This window comes from Sciurus carolinensis, chromosome 7 (assembly GCF_902686445.1).
Source record: "Sciurus carolinensis chromosome 7, mSciCar1.2, whole genome shotgun sequence".
In the NCBI taxonomy this organism is placed as follows: domain Eukaryota; kingdom Metazoa; phylum Chordata; class Mammalia; order Rodentia; family Sciuridae; genus Sciurus; species Sciurus carolinensis.
In genome coordinates, this window is record NC_062219.1 from 80,541,099 (window position 1) to 80,555,725 (window position 14,627).

Below are 14,627 nucleotides of genomic sequence, written 5' to 3' on the forward strand. Positions count from 1 at the left end.
CATTTTTTGCATAATTTGTCTTCCTATTTTGCAGCTAAAAACTGTGTATTAAACTAGAGGTATTTAGACTATACATTTGAAGGTTTCTTTTGTGAAGTATGAAGTAATATTATCATTTATGATCATCCTTCATTTATTAAATTCATACAAACACTGAAAATATGCCCTGAAAAATTTCTAAAAATATTTGCTTCATATTTTAGTGCTTTCTCTTAGGAAGTTTTATCAGCAAACAAAAGCAGTTTTACTCCCTACTGTGCATAAAAGGATTTCCTTTTAACATTATATTTTCCAATTTAAAGCAGTAGGAAATAAAAACATATTACATATTTTTATAGTTATTACCTATTTCAAAATGTTGTTAATGTTGATTACAACTATTTTGATATGTATTACATAAAAATATGAGTCAATAGAATCAAGATATTAAAAAAAGATTTTTAAAGCTTGTTATTATCCTATTTTAATATAATAGAATAGAGTCAACAATTTGAAGTTTAAATCTGAGGTCTAGCTGACTTTAAATTCATTATATTACAAAGTACAAATTTATGAAATAATTTATTTATAAGGTAAATTGTGAAAAAAATCTGGACCCCATATTAAGGAGTTTTCATTATTAATTTAGACTTCTTACTATATTCCTAAGCAGGTATTCTATAATGTATTTTAACAGCAAACAGAAAACAATTAATTGTAAAAGGTAGAAATATGATGTAGATAACTAAAATAGATTATCCTAAGGATGATTCATTTTCCTTTTTAGAAATTTGGGGTATTAAATAACAAATTTGCCATTTGACTATAATTTGAAAAAATAAATTTTAGTCAGCTTTCTTTCAGCACTTGAGATAGTCCATGTAACTTACATGAATATAATCTTAAGTTAACCATTTAATTTGTTGTTATTCTCAAATTTAAGCAAACTATAGCATTGTAGTAAAGGACAACCATTCTGAAACAGATTCACTAATATCAAATAGTGGCTTTCCCATACTAGACATTTATTTCACAAATAATTAAGAAGAACTTGTTATATGCAGACATCACTCTAGAGTTCACAAATGTGCGCATGGGTCTTACAGTCATGGATCATCCATGGCTCAAACAAGTAGAAATGTACAATAGCCCGAGAGTACAGGTTATATGGGGAACGCCTGCCCCAAGTGAGAGAGGTTGGAGCAGGATTTAAGGAGGTGAGATCTGAAGGAGGAGATGGGGTTAGGCCTGCTCCTTTGCTTCTTGGCTTTGGGAAAGTTACTTAGATTAAGTAAGACTTAATTTTCTTGTCTCAAAATGAAAAATGTTAGTGTGAGAATTAAATTATATTATGCTTATGAATGACTTAATACAAAACCTTCCATATAGTCAACAACATTTTTAGGAATATTAGTTCCCCAAACTCTCAGAATTTTTCATTATTGCATTAATAGTCAATGTTTTAAATGAGCTCAAATTACCAAGCCCTGTTTTATAACCACTTTACTGATGTCTGCAAAAATTTGTTGTCAGAAATATTCAAAATAATATTTTGAATAATAATATCTGATTGTTTAGAAAATAGTACAATATTAAGTTGAATTATATAAATTGTATGAAATTGCCATTTTTGTGAGTCAAAAGTTGTTCAAAATTAGCAAATAACATGGTTTAACCTAAATATTAAGCAATAATTACTCTCACTATGAAGACTATTTTATAAATATTTGCACAAACCTTGGGGCAAGGGATAATAAATATATTGGCAAATCTTAGTTTTTATATAATTTTTATATGAGGTCAGATATTTCCTTGTACTAATTTTTCTTTAGATTTTAGAGGCTAGCATTAGGAATTGTTTCACTTCAAAGTATGACCAAACTAACAAATCCCTTGTGACAGGACAATGTTAAGCAGCCTACACTTTTCTTACAAATGTGAATTTCACTGGTAAAGCCATGATTTTTGAAAGAAAATTAGAGACAACCTAAGCATAGAGAAATTGCCTTACAATTTCCCTGTTAGTGAGTATTTAAGAGAAATTATTTCCCCCCTCTCTATTCTAAGCTGAACAAGTTCATCTATCTTTTTGACTCTAGGTATGAAAAAGGAAGTTCCATATAAAAGTCTTCAGGGTTTTACATTCTATCCTTATGAGAATAAGAATGTGGATATATATAAATATATATATATATATGTTTATATATATATTACATATATATATTACATATATATAATGACATGATCAATGCCACATCTCTGCAAATGTAAAAGTTAAGGACCTCATAACCATAAGAAAAAATCACTAATGTCTTTCACATCAGCTGAATGCTTAATTTCATTAGGTTCTGCTCACCATCAGTCTGAAACATATGTAAATCTTTCCTATTATAGTTCACTGAAATATTTCAATGCAAATACAATCTTCCGAATAATAGAGCAATCACTTGAGAGAAAATATTGCACAAAAAGATGCCAGAGTTGTGATTTAGTCCCTCATGCTGCCAGTTTCAGAAGTGTTTCTATCACTTAACTCATATCAACATGTGTCTAGTATATTTACATGTTTGAATCTGCTGATTTCCTTGGAGAAAAGGGTTTTATGAAAGCAAAAGCATGTTGGATTATGCAATAAACATTGAATTTACTTATAGCCTTGATTTTAGAAAAACATAAGCACTATCATTTTTCAATCAAAATAATAAAGATGGGTAATTTAGTTTCCATGTTGTACCTTTATCAAAGTATCACTCTAAAACAAAACCTGTCTCAGATCAGAAGTGCACAAGTCAAACAGAACTAATGACTGAATATAATGTGTAGTGATGTACAGTCCTTCTGTGCACTAATATAAACATTTATCAAATGCTAGCTATCAGATGAGTATAGGCTGGGAGCATACAAAGATAATAAACTTTCAGAGAAGTCTTCATGTAAGCATCAACATGTGTCATGGAATAATCAAATCTCACTATGTGCAGTAGTTCTGTGAAGTTACTGGGAACCCCAAATTAGCAAATACTAAATAACCACTCCTAAGCAGAAAATAAAAACATTCCTGTGAGCCTCTGGTCATAGCATTTTCACCAACCAACTGCATTTTATGTGTATTTCTGTTTGAAGACATCATATTTAATATATGTTTTTTATTCAGTACATTTAACACACAGGCGACAGTACTGTAACTCATATGCGAAGTATCTAACATAAATACATTCTCTATAGGACCTGTTATAGTCTCCAAAACACATCAAGTTCTTTATTGCTTTGGAGTCTCAGAAAACACAACATATTATTTTTCCTTCCAGAAGGAAGTTCTCCAAGTTCTGCTTGGCTGCCTCTCCCTTATCTATGCTTTTACTAACATAGTATCCTTTCAAAGTGTCTTTCTCTGATTACCCAGTGTGATATGACACTATTACTTATATCCCTTTAATTTTAATTCCCTCATAATACTTACTGTATCAAAGGATTCTTATCTACACTGCTTATACCTATAGCACCAAAAACTTAGACATGTGGGAGTCCTTCTTATAAAGACTTCAAACAGGCACACAGTCAAATTAAAAATACTTAAAATATGTTTAAATACATAATGAAAACCTCAACTATATTTTCCATATATGTCAAAAAGTTGTAACAATCATTTTATCTGATATAAGAATCTATAAAGTTTTAAAATATTTAAAAATCAATTTGGGCAAAATTATGAATTTGTAAGTTTGGCAAATTTGTTAATCTGGAAAATTTTTCAGACAATTCCCCAAATTTTGAAATTTTAAACAATAAGAGACAATTCGTCACATACAAGCAATCTTCCTTAAGATCCACAGCTGATTTAATCAGAAACCATGCAAGTCAGAAAGAAATGAGATTGAATATATATTTATAGTGCTACAACCCAAAACAACTATCAAATAAGAAATTTAGACCCAGTAAATCTATCATTCAAAAATGAAAAAGAAATTAAGACATTGCCAGATAAAGAAAAATTGAGAGACTCTATAACTAGCATATCTGACCTACAAGAAATTCTAAAGAAAGTTCTTCAGACTGAAATGAAAGAACATTAGGCAATAACTCATCTTCACATGAAAATTAAAGAACACTGGAAAAGGTAACTGACTATATAGCTAAACATAGAACAGTATAAATATATATTCCTTTTTTAACTCTTTCAATCTGATATAGAAGAAAACTACATGAAGCAGCAATTTTAATAGAGGTAGATGGTCCCACCATATAAAAAGACATAATTTATGGCAATAATAATATAGAGGCGTGGCACACTATATATACAAGCAAAGTTTTTATACACATTGAAATTAATTTGGTTTTAATCTGAGCCATACTGATGTAAATTAAGGTATAAATTATAATCTGCAAAGTAACCACTAAGAAAATAATTTAGAACTACTGTAAAAGAAATGTCAAACAAATTAGAAATAATATTTAATAAAATAAGACTGAAAAAAGAAAATGAGGAACAAAAAAGACATTGAAAACAAAATCTAGCATGTCACCATGGGGGTGAATGACAAAGAGTATTGGAAAAAAAGTAGTATTGGCAGTAAACAGGCCAAGGAATGCACAAATGAGGGTGTTAGATGTTTCCCCCAGTGTTAACACGGCAGAGATGGATCAGAGGCCTCAGGAGGAGGTGAATGTCCAGCAGCTGAAGTCATTGCTGGGTGGCAGAATGGCAGGAGGAGATGACACCTCAAGAAGGAAGGGAGAATATTGTAGCCCCAATGGTGGGATGGACAGGTACCAACGTTCTGGACTGGAGCACTGAAGGGAGGCAAGGAAGACATCCTCTCTGAGTACAGCCTGTGTGCTACGAGAGTGAAATCAGCTTCTGAAACAAGCAACTGGAAAGCAGAGTCCTCCAGGGTGAAGTTGGTGAGGTGAGTTTCAGCTAAAGCTCAAGTCATAGAGATAAATACAAGAAAACCACCTATGGACCTATTTAATTTATCTTTCAGCACTATTCCTCTAATGTTTCCTTTTCCACATGCAGCAGTAACATTGAGTTCTCTAAGTAATAGCCTCTAAGCAGCACATTGTACATAGTTTTACATGAACTTTGAAGAAACACAAACACTGAAATAGTGTGAACTTGACTCATTCGCATAGTATTCCAGGTAAAAAACAAAACAAAACAAAAAACTCTGTTTCTAGACAGATGATGATACTCTGGAGCACGCCTATATTAAGACACTAGTTATTACAGTTAGAACAAAACAGAACTATTTAGCAACAAGTAGATATTCGGTATTTAAAGATAATAGTGCAAAATGTAACTGAAAAAGGGAATCAACAGAAAAAAGGTAGTTTGGTACATTGAGAAATCGTGCAGAGAAAAGTGTGGTTAAATAAACAAAACTGAAGATGCTAACAATTTTATCCTATTATTAACTTTCGAAAGCTAATCTGCTGAAATAAGCTTACAAAGCTAAAATCATGGAAAAAAAAAGTAAGGGTATTCAAATGGAAGGTCTCTGCTGCACCTTTTACTTACTGAGGCATTTAAATGTTGTCTGCTTTAATATTTGTTCTTGGCAATTTCTAACCACAAATAACATCAAATCAGAAATAGTTTTATTTATTCTCCTAAGGAATTATTCAGATTTCAGAATAATCCTACACCCTGGTATGTTTTATTATAATGTTAAAACAATTACCTTCTCTCATTCTGGTGTGATTGCTGCATAATTAAAATCACAGAATAGGGAAATGCCATTTAGTGGGCATGCAAGTTTCCTAGTGTTTTAATTTCCTTGGAACTCAGTTTTCTCATGCATAAAATGCAAAAAAGTAATATTATGGTAAAGGATTATGATAAAGTTTAACTATATAATATATATCAAATATTTTGCAAAGTGCTCAGCACATACCAAAAAATCAAATAAATATAGTTGATCTTATTTTAACAAATGTTTTATTTGTTTATTTTCTATTCTATTGCACATGGCTAAAAACAGCATTCTTTTTTGTCACTTCAACCTATGTGTAGACCAGTACCCCAAAAGCGACACTTGAGACCAAATATCAAAGCACAAAACTTAAAGCAGTTACATACTAATTTGCAGAGTTTTTTTTTTTTTTTTTTCTGATAGAGAGTGCCACTAATTTTGGTGGTAGAAAAGATAACCATAATGGATATAATTTATCATCTTGTAGAACATTAAGCAGTTTTCTATCTGAACCAGCAACTTTATTCTAAGGTTTCTTTCTTAAGTTTATTGGCAATATTTAGTAACTCAAATGCTCATTGAAATGATCATCCTATCTTAATAGTTCCCATTTTAATATATAAGTTGAAAAAAATATTTGACACATCTTAATTGTATACTTATATGAGAGTCATAATTTTGTCGTCTTGAAAAATATGCTTCTAAACATAGCTAGTTTTAATTATTTAAATGTTTCCTCCTGGTTGCCCAATATATGTAAAAAAGTTCTACTTATATATTCACCAGATTTAGATGTTGTCTAAGGACTTCCTGCTGTGATTGATGCTGATTCAATATTTGTAGTCACACAGCTTCTAATACTTCTTTTTTTAAATCTTATTTTATGAAATTTAGTTCCTCTCTGACTGACCCTTCTAATATTTAAGGAATAAAGTGATTTTATTTCTTGTTTGTTCAAACTGAAACTATCATTTCATCATTTTCCAAAATGAAATTAACACCAGACCCTACCTTTCAGATAATCATGTTTTCATTTGTCTTCATATTTTCTCATTATCTTTAATATCCTATAGCTTGAATATGTTCTCTAAGACTTTTTTAATCCCTCTTACTTTGAGTTTTTGAGACCTATAGATCTGTTGTTAAATGCCTTTTTTTATTAGGTGAGAAATTTTCAGCTATTATATCATCACGTATTTCTTCTACTGCATCATGTCCCTGTTCTTATTTCTGAATTCCAATGTGATATATTGTTTGTATCCCACCCTCCATGGACTCTCTGTTCTTTTTTAAAAAGTGTACATTCTCTTTATGTTTAAACATCAGCAATTTCTGTTGAGTAAACTCCAGGTGTATTGATTTTTTTTCTCTCTGCAGTATAGTTTACTAATAAATCTTTCAGCAGAATCTTTCCTCTTTGACATCAATATTATTTTAAAAAATATTTCACATTTATATGTGACACTTTTATAGTTTTCATTTCACTCCTGAAATAGAATATCTGTACATGAGTTGTGTTTACCTTTCCTACTACATTATTTAGTACACTATTTATGGTTATTTTTAATTCCTACTCTGAGAATTCACACATATGGATCATCTCTGTGTCTAGTTGTGTTGATTGTTTATCTCTTAAAAATGTTGACTTTTCATCTTTTGGGTGTGTCAATGTTTCTGAATGCATTTCATTATGTTTAATATAGTAGAGATCAAGATAAATGCAGGGGTATGCCTCTTCTGATTTTGGTCTTCTATGGCATCCCTTGCCAATCTACCCAGAAGTTGAACTAGTATATACTTTTGTTTCTGTGATTTTCACCCATGCTACACAGACTTCACATCTGGAACTCCCAACTATTTTAAACTGTCAAGCTGGCCCACACTCCATTCTTTAAGTTTTTGTTAAAATATTAACTGTATTCTTTTTATTCACTTTCATGAAGACTAGTTCTTCCTTTTTGCTCTTCCAACTGTGAAATAAATTTATATCTCATTTCTGCTGAAGAATTTGTAAGTTTTGAGAATTAATTTACTTAGTTGCCTTATAACCTCAGTTCTCTAACTGGCAAAAAGTAATTGAAGATTTTGTAGGATATGTGACTCTCCTTGTTAAAGTGAAATGCTCTTGTATTTTTCTACATCTCAAGCAGAGAGGAAGTTCTATAGTTTGGTTTTGTGGAGATATTTTAAAGGTAAATAATAATCTTAGTAAGACAGCTATTTTCATTTGGAAAGTAGACAAATATATCAATTATCCCAATTATCTTAAACATTTTTAATTGTTGCTATACATAATATTTCAATTATGATCTACTATCTAACTTTTAAAATATGAATTTACTGAGCCCTACTATTATATTTACAAGTAAAAATTAAGGCTGGGGATGTAGCTCAATGGTGTAGAGTGTTTACCTAGCATGTAAGAAGACCTGAGTTTTATTCTGTGGTACTAAAAATTAGAAAATAAGAATTAAATTGTATAAATATATAATAAAGATAAAATATGGGAAGACCAGGGAATTTATTTTAAGATAAGGAATGAATAATAGTTAGAAATGTTTAGAGATATAGCAAATACTCCTTAGGACATATATTCACAAGAAAATTAATCAGATATTATTTATCCCAAAATCAAATTTAATAGGAATTTCTATATTTTTATTTGACTAAATAAATGAAATACTTTGTTATCCCTTTGTTGATAACTTGCTTTTTAAACATTTCTCTTAAGCCATGGGATGTACAAGGTTATTTGATCAGAGAATAAATATTTTTGCCTCATAATTTGTAGAAACTACAGGACAAGTAGTAAAGATTTAAAGTATTTTAGTGTGTTCATCTGAAAAAGAAATTCAAGGACTGGTGCTGCAGCTCAATGACAGAGTGCTTCCTAGCATATATATGGACCTGGGTTCAATTCCCAGCACTGAAAAAAAAAATCCAATGGGAAAAATATTTAAAAGAGAAAAGTGGAGGGGTTTTGGAGATCATTAATTTTAATTTAAAATATCTCATAACAATTATGGATTAGTCGTATTTCTTTCAAAATTTGACTGAGTTTACTTACTAAATTTTTGAAAAGTCAATCAACTATTTTATACTTAAAATTATAAAACAATGAATTCATAGAAAGTTGGTAACTGGGTTACTATTTGCCTCTTTCATACTCATACTCATTTTCTGTTGATATTTTAAAACTGGAAACTTCAAGAACAGGTTAGACGTTTTACCAGTTTGAGCTGATTTTACTAAGGATACGTTAATTTACTAACAGGGTTACTCAAGTTTATAGGACAATTCAAATACTTCGGTTCAATATACCTTTAGATTTTCTTTTTTGTTCTTCCACATGTTGATGACAAGCCTTGGAATGGACAGTATCAATCAGACTTTCACACTTGAGAAAGAGAGAGAGAGAGAGAGGACTCTTCTTCATTCTCACCATTGTATCCCAAATGTCCAACATCATACCTGTACCATACAGTTTAAATTAATATTTTGAAATTAATAAACTCAATCATTATTCATTCCACAGAACAGGATATCTTACTGGACTTCATGATACATTCTTTCCCATATTTTAACCACATTTTCTTTTTGTCACTCAATGCTTTTCTATTTTAAAATTAATTTAATAGTATTTCTCTTTAAGAAACACCATCAACCTTTTGTTTAGAATAAATAAAAGTATAAGATTATAAATACTAATATTTAGAAATAGAAAACAAAACCCTGTTGAAAAATAGTTCCCCAATTATTTTGTGTTATAAAAAATGAATTCTTAGAAAAGAAAATAGAAGATAAAAATTAAGAAATGTTTCATACTTTTTGTACATTTCTATAGATAACAGTTAAACCTTATTAAAACAAAATATTCCAAGAATTGCCTCTTACTAATATTTTTCCCTCTTTAATCATCAGTATGTTGCCTACAGTGTCAATTGGGATCTATGTAGTCCAGATATTTGCATAACCCCACTGAAGCCAAGACTTAGGAGTTATGTCAGAGCAATGTCATAGTAAATAGAAGAGTCCTGTAATGAAAAATTAATTTCAAAATATTGTAAGTTATAATTTATACCTTCTTGAAAACTCTGAGCATGAGTTCATAATTGTCTTTTATCAGGTTTTTATTTGTTCTAATTGGTTATACATGACAGTAGAATGCATTCTGACACATTGCACACAAGTGGAACATAACTTCTCATTCCTCTGGTTGTACATGATACAGAGTAATATCAGTAGTATAATAATACAGGTATATATGGTAGAATGCCTGTTTCATTCTACCCTCCTTCCCATCCCTACTGCCCCACCCATCCCCTCATTCCCCTCTGCACAATCCAAAGTTCCTTCATTCTTCCGTACCCACCTCAACTATGGAAAAGCATCCAATTCAGAGAAAACATTCTGTCTTTATTTCGTAGGTATTAGCTTATTTCACTTAGCATGATATTCTCTAGTTCCATCCTTTTACCTGCAAATGTCATAATGTCATTCTTCTTTAAGGCTGAGTAATATTCCATTGCATATATATATACCACATTTTTCTTTATCCATTCATCTGCTGAAGGGCATCTAGGTTGATCCTATAGTTTAGGTATTGTGAATTGAGCTGTATAAACATTGAAGCATTGATGTGGTTGCATCAGTGTAGTATGTTGATTTTAAGTCTTTGGGGTATAAACCGAGGAGTGGGATAGCTGGGTCAATGGTGGGTCCATTCCAAGTTTTCTGAGATTCATTCATACTTTGTATTTCCTCCATTTTCTCTTTCCTTCACCTTTGTTCAGGGAAAGTGAACCAACAAAGCTCCAAACTCAAAAAACACAAAAAATTGTACATGAATGTTTATAGCAACTTTATTCATAATCACCCAAACATGGAAAAAGAAAATTCTTGAAAGGGTGAATAAATAAACAAATTGCAGTAAATTGACACAATTCCATTAATCACAATTGAAAATAAAAATACTGCACTGTTGTTACACTCAACCACTTGGACCAATCTCAAGTGAATTTTCTCAAAAGTTTGCATACTGAATGACTCTATTTATACAACATTCTTCAAAATACAAATCTGTAGTGATGAAGAGTTAATAAGCAATTGCCAAGATTTAGGGGTAAAAGAAGTGTATGAATAAAAAGTGACAGCTTGAGGGAATTTGGGGAGTGAAGGGACCTTCTGTATCATGATTTTGATGTCAGTAAGACACATTTGTAAGAGAATTGAAATTTATGCAACTGTACACCAAAACTGATCAATTTACTAATACTAATTAGTTTTGATTCTCATTAAGGAATAAACAAACAGTTTTTTTTCCATTTTGAACTCAAGGTATTACATTGTTCTAGCCTCAGAAATTACCCATCTAATTTTAACCCATTCCAAACAGTTACCACATATCAGATATTTTCTAACACTACTCTCTTTACTAATTAATATTTTCACCAGAAGGACAGTAGTTGTGAGGGACTTTCTATGTTTCCAGAAGTGGCATGCAAAAACATTTGTAAGAAAGGGATCGATTAAATTGAATCATTCTTATTTCTCTGAGCTATGTTCAAACTTATCAGCCGATGCCCATTCACAAGAGTCATGATAAACTATTTCATCTAACATCGATCTATTAAATAATTTCTTCACTAAAACAGACTCACCAGGCATAACCCAGTGTGATGTCCAAAGAGGAGAGGAAAAGTGACTCAGAAGTAGCTGATAGTTTAAACACAGTCAGACAGCTTGCAGTCCCTTTGCCCTCACGGTCTCAGTGATTAATAAACTAAAAATAACCGCACAACAGATGGTAAGGAGCAGGGCAATTTGCAGAAGCACCTGAACTTCTGCAAGGCTTTTCACAAATGCCAGTCAGACACTAATGCAGCGTCAAAGAGGCTGTGTTCCTGAAATTCTCAATATTAAAGAGTAACGTAACAAACATGGATGACTTGTCCCTGGCTACTGCCTCAAACTTTAAATTCCAGGAGCTGAGGAAATCCAGCCAAAGAATGTAGTCTTTTTTCAGAGTCTATGACAGGAACATGCAGCTGCTTCAAATACAGTACACCCCACGTGGCCAATGTGTAGAATCGCATCTTGGCACTACACCATGGTGTGAAACATTACAGCTTTGACATAGCAGCCAAGAAAAACATGGAATTAAATGAAATGTATAAAAACAAGCTTGTGTGAGCATGAGAACGGCTTTTGAAAAAAATCTAGACATATTACATAAACTGCTCGGGCCAAAAAAGAGCATAACCATTGGAAGTTGGTTCCACTATGAGCACAATTTCAATGAAGGACCTAGTCACTAAATTATCCAGTTGTCACCTTCTTGCTCCTGCAATGCCCTGCTCTTATCAGTCAGACCTGTAGACTGTATTTTCTCCCAACCCAAACAGGTAAGAAGATAAGAGGATTCTTCCCCTAAGAAAGAAATTGCGCCAAGTGTTCTCAGTACTCCTTTATTCCATGTAACAAGCAATGAAGAGAAGACTTTCAAGGATCTGAAAGAAGTTCACTGAACATGCATAAAGTAAAAATGCACAAAAAGACTGCATGAGCAAACTTGATATACCAGACTCTGCAACCAAAACACAGTGTTCTGTAAATATACAGTGAACAAATAAAACAGATAACCAAAAAGCACTATTTGAGCCTCAGATCAAAGATCACTATAGAAGTGATCCTTGCATCAAGTTTGTTACACCAAGAGAACTGGGCAAAATAAGGAAGACACTTCTTTTGAATTCCTTTATAAATTCAATGTCAAGTTTCTACCTATGCAAAGTGATTCTGCTAGTCTCTATCTATGGACAGTGATAGTGCTTTCTTGCATAGCATTCCAGAGGGAACCAAAATTCTTTGTCCTACCACATCTGAGCCAATGTGTCCAGAAACACTTAGTATTAGAGATAAGCAAGAAAATTTGTTAAAACAAAAGGAACTTTGTTTGAAATTCAGAAATTGACCCCATAGCTTCAGCTATACTGAACCTTAAAATACCAGACAAAGCAAAATGCTCAAATCTGGTAAACATTTGTGTCAGGACAACTCTGGATAGAGCTTCATATTTGCCAGTAGAGAACATAATGAGTTCTACTTGAAATCAGTCCCCGTCACTATCTGATGCACCTTTTCCCTTACTCTGCTCCCCAGGAGAAGCTATCCAAGACCACAGCAGCGCTGTGGAAGCTCTTTCCTCATCTGCACAGTGGCTTAGTGGTAGTAAGGAACAGACTCAGGACTACATGTACTTCGAGTCTGTGAATTTTGGCAAGCAGTTCTGCTACCATCCATTACATCCAGAAACAATTTCCTCTGACATTTTAATTCACACTTTAATGGGGAGACTTAGGACACATCTGAAAATAGATATATCAAGTTCCATGCAATGATATTGAATTTGTAATACTATAAAAACTTGATTGTAAACTAAATTCAAGATCATATCATTGTGTTAATGGTGATTTGAATTTTTTCTAGATGTATTCATAAATTTCTTTTATCTTTTAAAAGATCATTCTGTACAAATTATAATTGGTTTTACTTGAGTTTATAGTGTTAGTACCATAATTCAAATCATGTATGTGACTTTTGAGTTGCAATCACAAATTACACTAAATTTATTGCTTGGGATTCTAATGTGATATATTGTATTTGGTGATGTCAAAGGCTTATAGGATTTTTCTTCATTCATTTTCATTGAAAAATTTAGATTATGCTATAGATGATGTTCTTATTATGTAAACCTGTAATAGAAAATACTAGACAAAATAAATATCTAAGTAAATGCTAAGTCTTTTGTTGCCCAATGTTAAAATCATAGATAGAAGTTACATGAATTAGGTATTCCTAAGCAGACCTATATAATCCTAATGCTTAGGAGTCTGAGGCAGGAGACTCTCTTGAGTCCCAAAGTTTGAGATCCCATATATATATTAAAAATAAAATAAAATAAAATAAAAAAATCACTGGTAGAATTGTTAAACACTACAGATTGTTTTTAATAACATTTTGTTTTAACTTTTACTTTGTATAAAACTATAACGAATTAAATATTTAACAAAATAAAATTTGGAAAAAGCTGGAGCTGTGCTCAATAACTGAGAAGATACAACATGTTCTTATTTGTGTTCTTTTATTACCACTGGAAACACGTTTTAAGAAAATATCCCCCAAAAAAGATTTTTTTATCTGCTTAACAGAAAATACATTTCTACTATAAATTTGCTTCTGAATAGGATTATAATTCATGGTTTTATGAAAAGAGAAATGCCATATAAAAGTATGGGTTGATTGGTTATTTTTTCTGAAAAAGAACTGATTCCATTAAATAGTCACACATACATTTCTAGAAATGCAAATTAAATAAGGTAATCACAGAGTATTGAGAAAAGATAGAAGACTTCATCCATGAAGATGTAAATCATACCAATGTGAATGATTTTTAACGTGAGGAAATCACAGGGCAAATGCGTCTATATTTTCACATAGATGGAGTACTTTAGAATAACATTTAAATAGCAATTTTGCATCATTGACAGGGAGTTTCCACATTTGTATATATTTTAATATTCAAAGTCAGAATTAGCACACCCCACCTAGTACAATGTCATTTTTGCACTCAAACATGTCTAGAAATAAATTGTAATATTTTTGTACTCACTGGATTCTCTTTCTTTTCTTTTCTATTTTTCTTATCTATCAAGAGTCCTACAGTGTAGCCCAATCAGAACAAATATAAAGGAAATGACCAGAAAGGAAAAGACAATATAAATGAAGTCCTTCATTGAGGAGTAGAAGCAGCTTTCCCCAGGGTCATGCGTAGGTTGTTTCCTCTGCTTAGAGCAATGGTAGTACATGACACCCGCTGCTTGTGCAGGCTTCCAGCACACATTCTCTGTGATGATGCCATCCCTGACTGAAGCCTTCTCTGACATTTCACTG

The 14,627-nt window shown here is 31.7% G+C and overlaps 1 pseudogene; it reads left to right on the forward strand.

Annotated features, from left to right (window-relative positions):
• Positions 1 to 4,573: 4,573 nt before the first annotated feature.
• LOC124989255 (TRAF family member-associated NF-kappa-B activator-like) lies at positions 4,574 to 12,784 on the forward strand (annotated as a pseudogene).
• Positions 12,785 to 14,627: the final 1,843 nt, after the last annotated feature.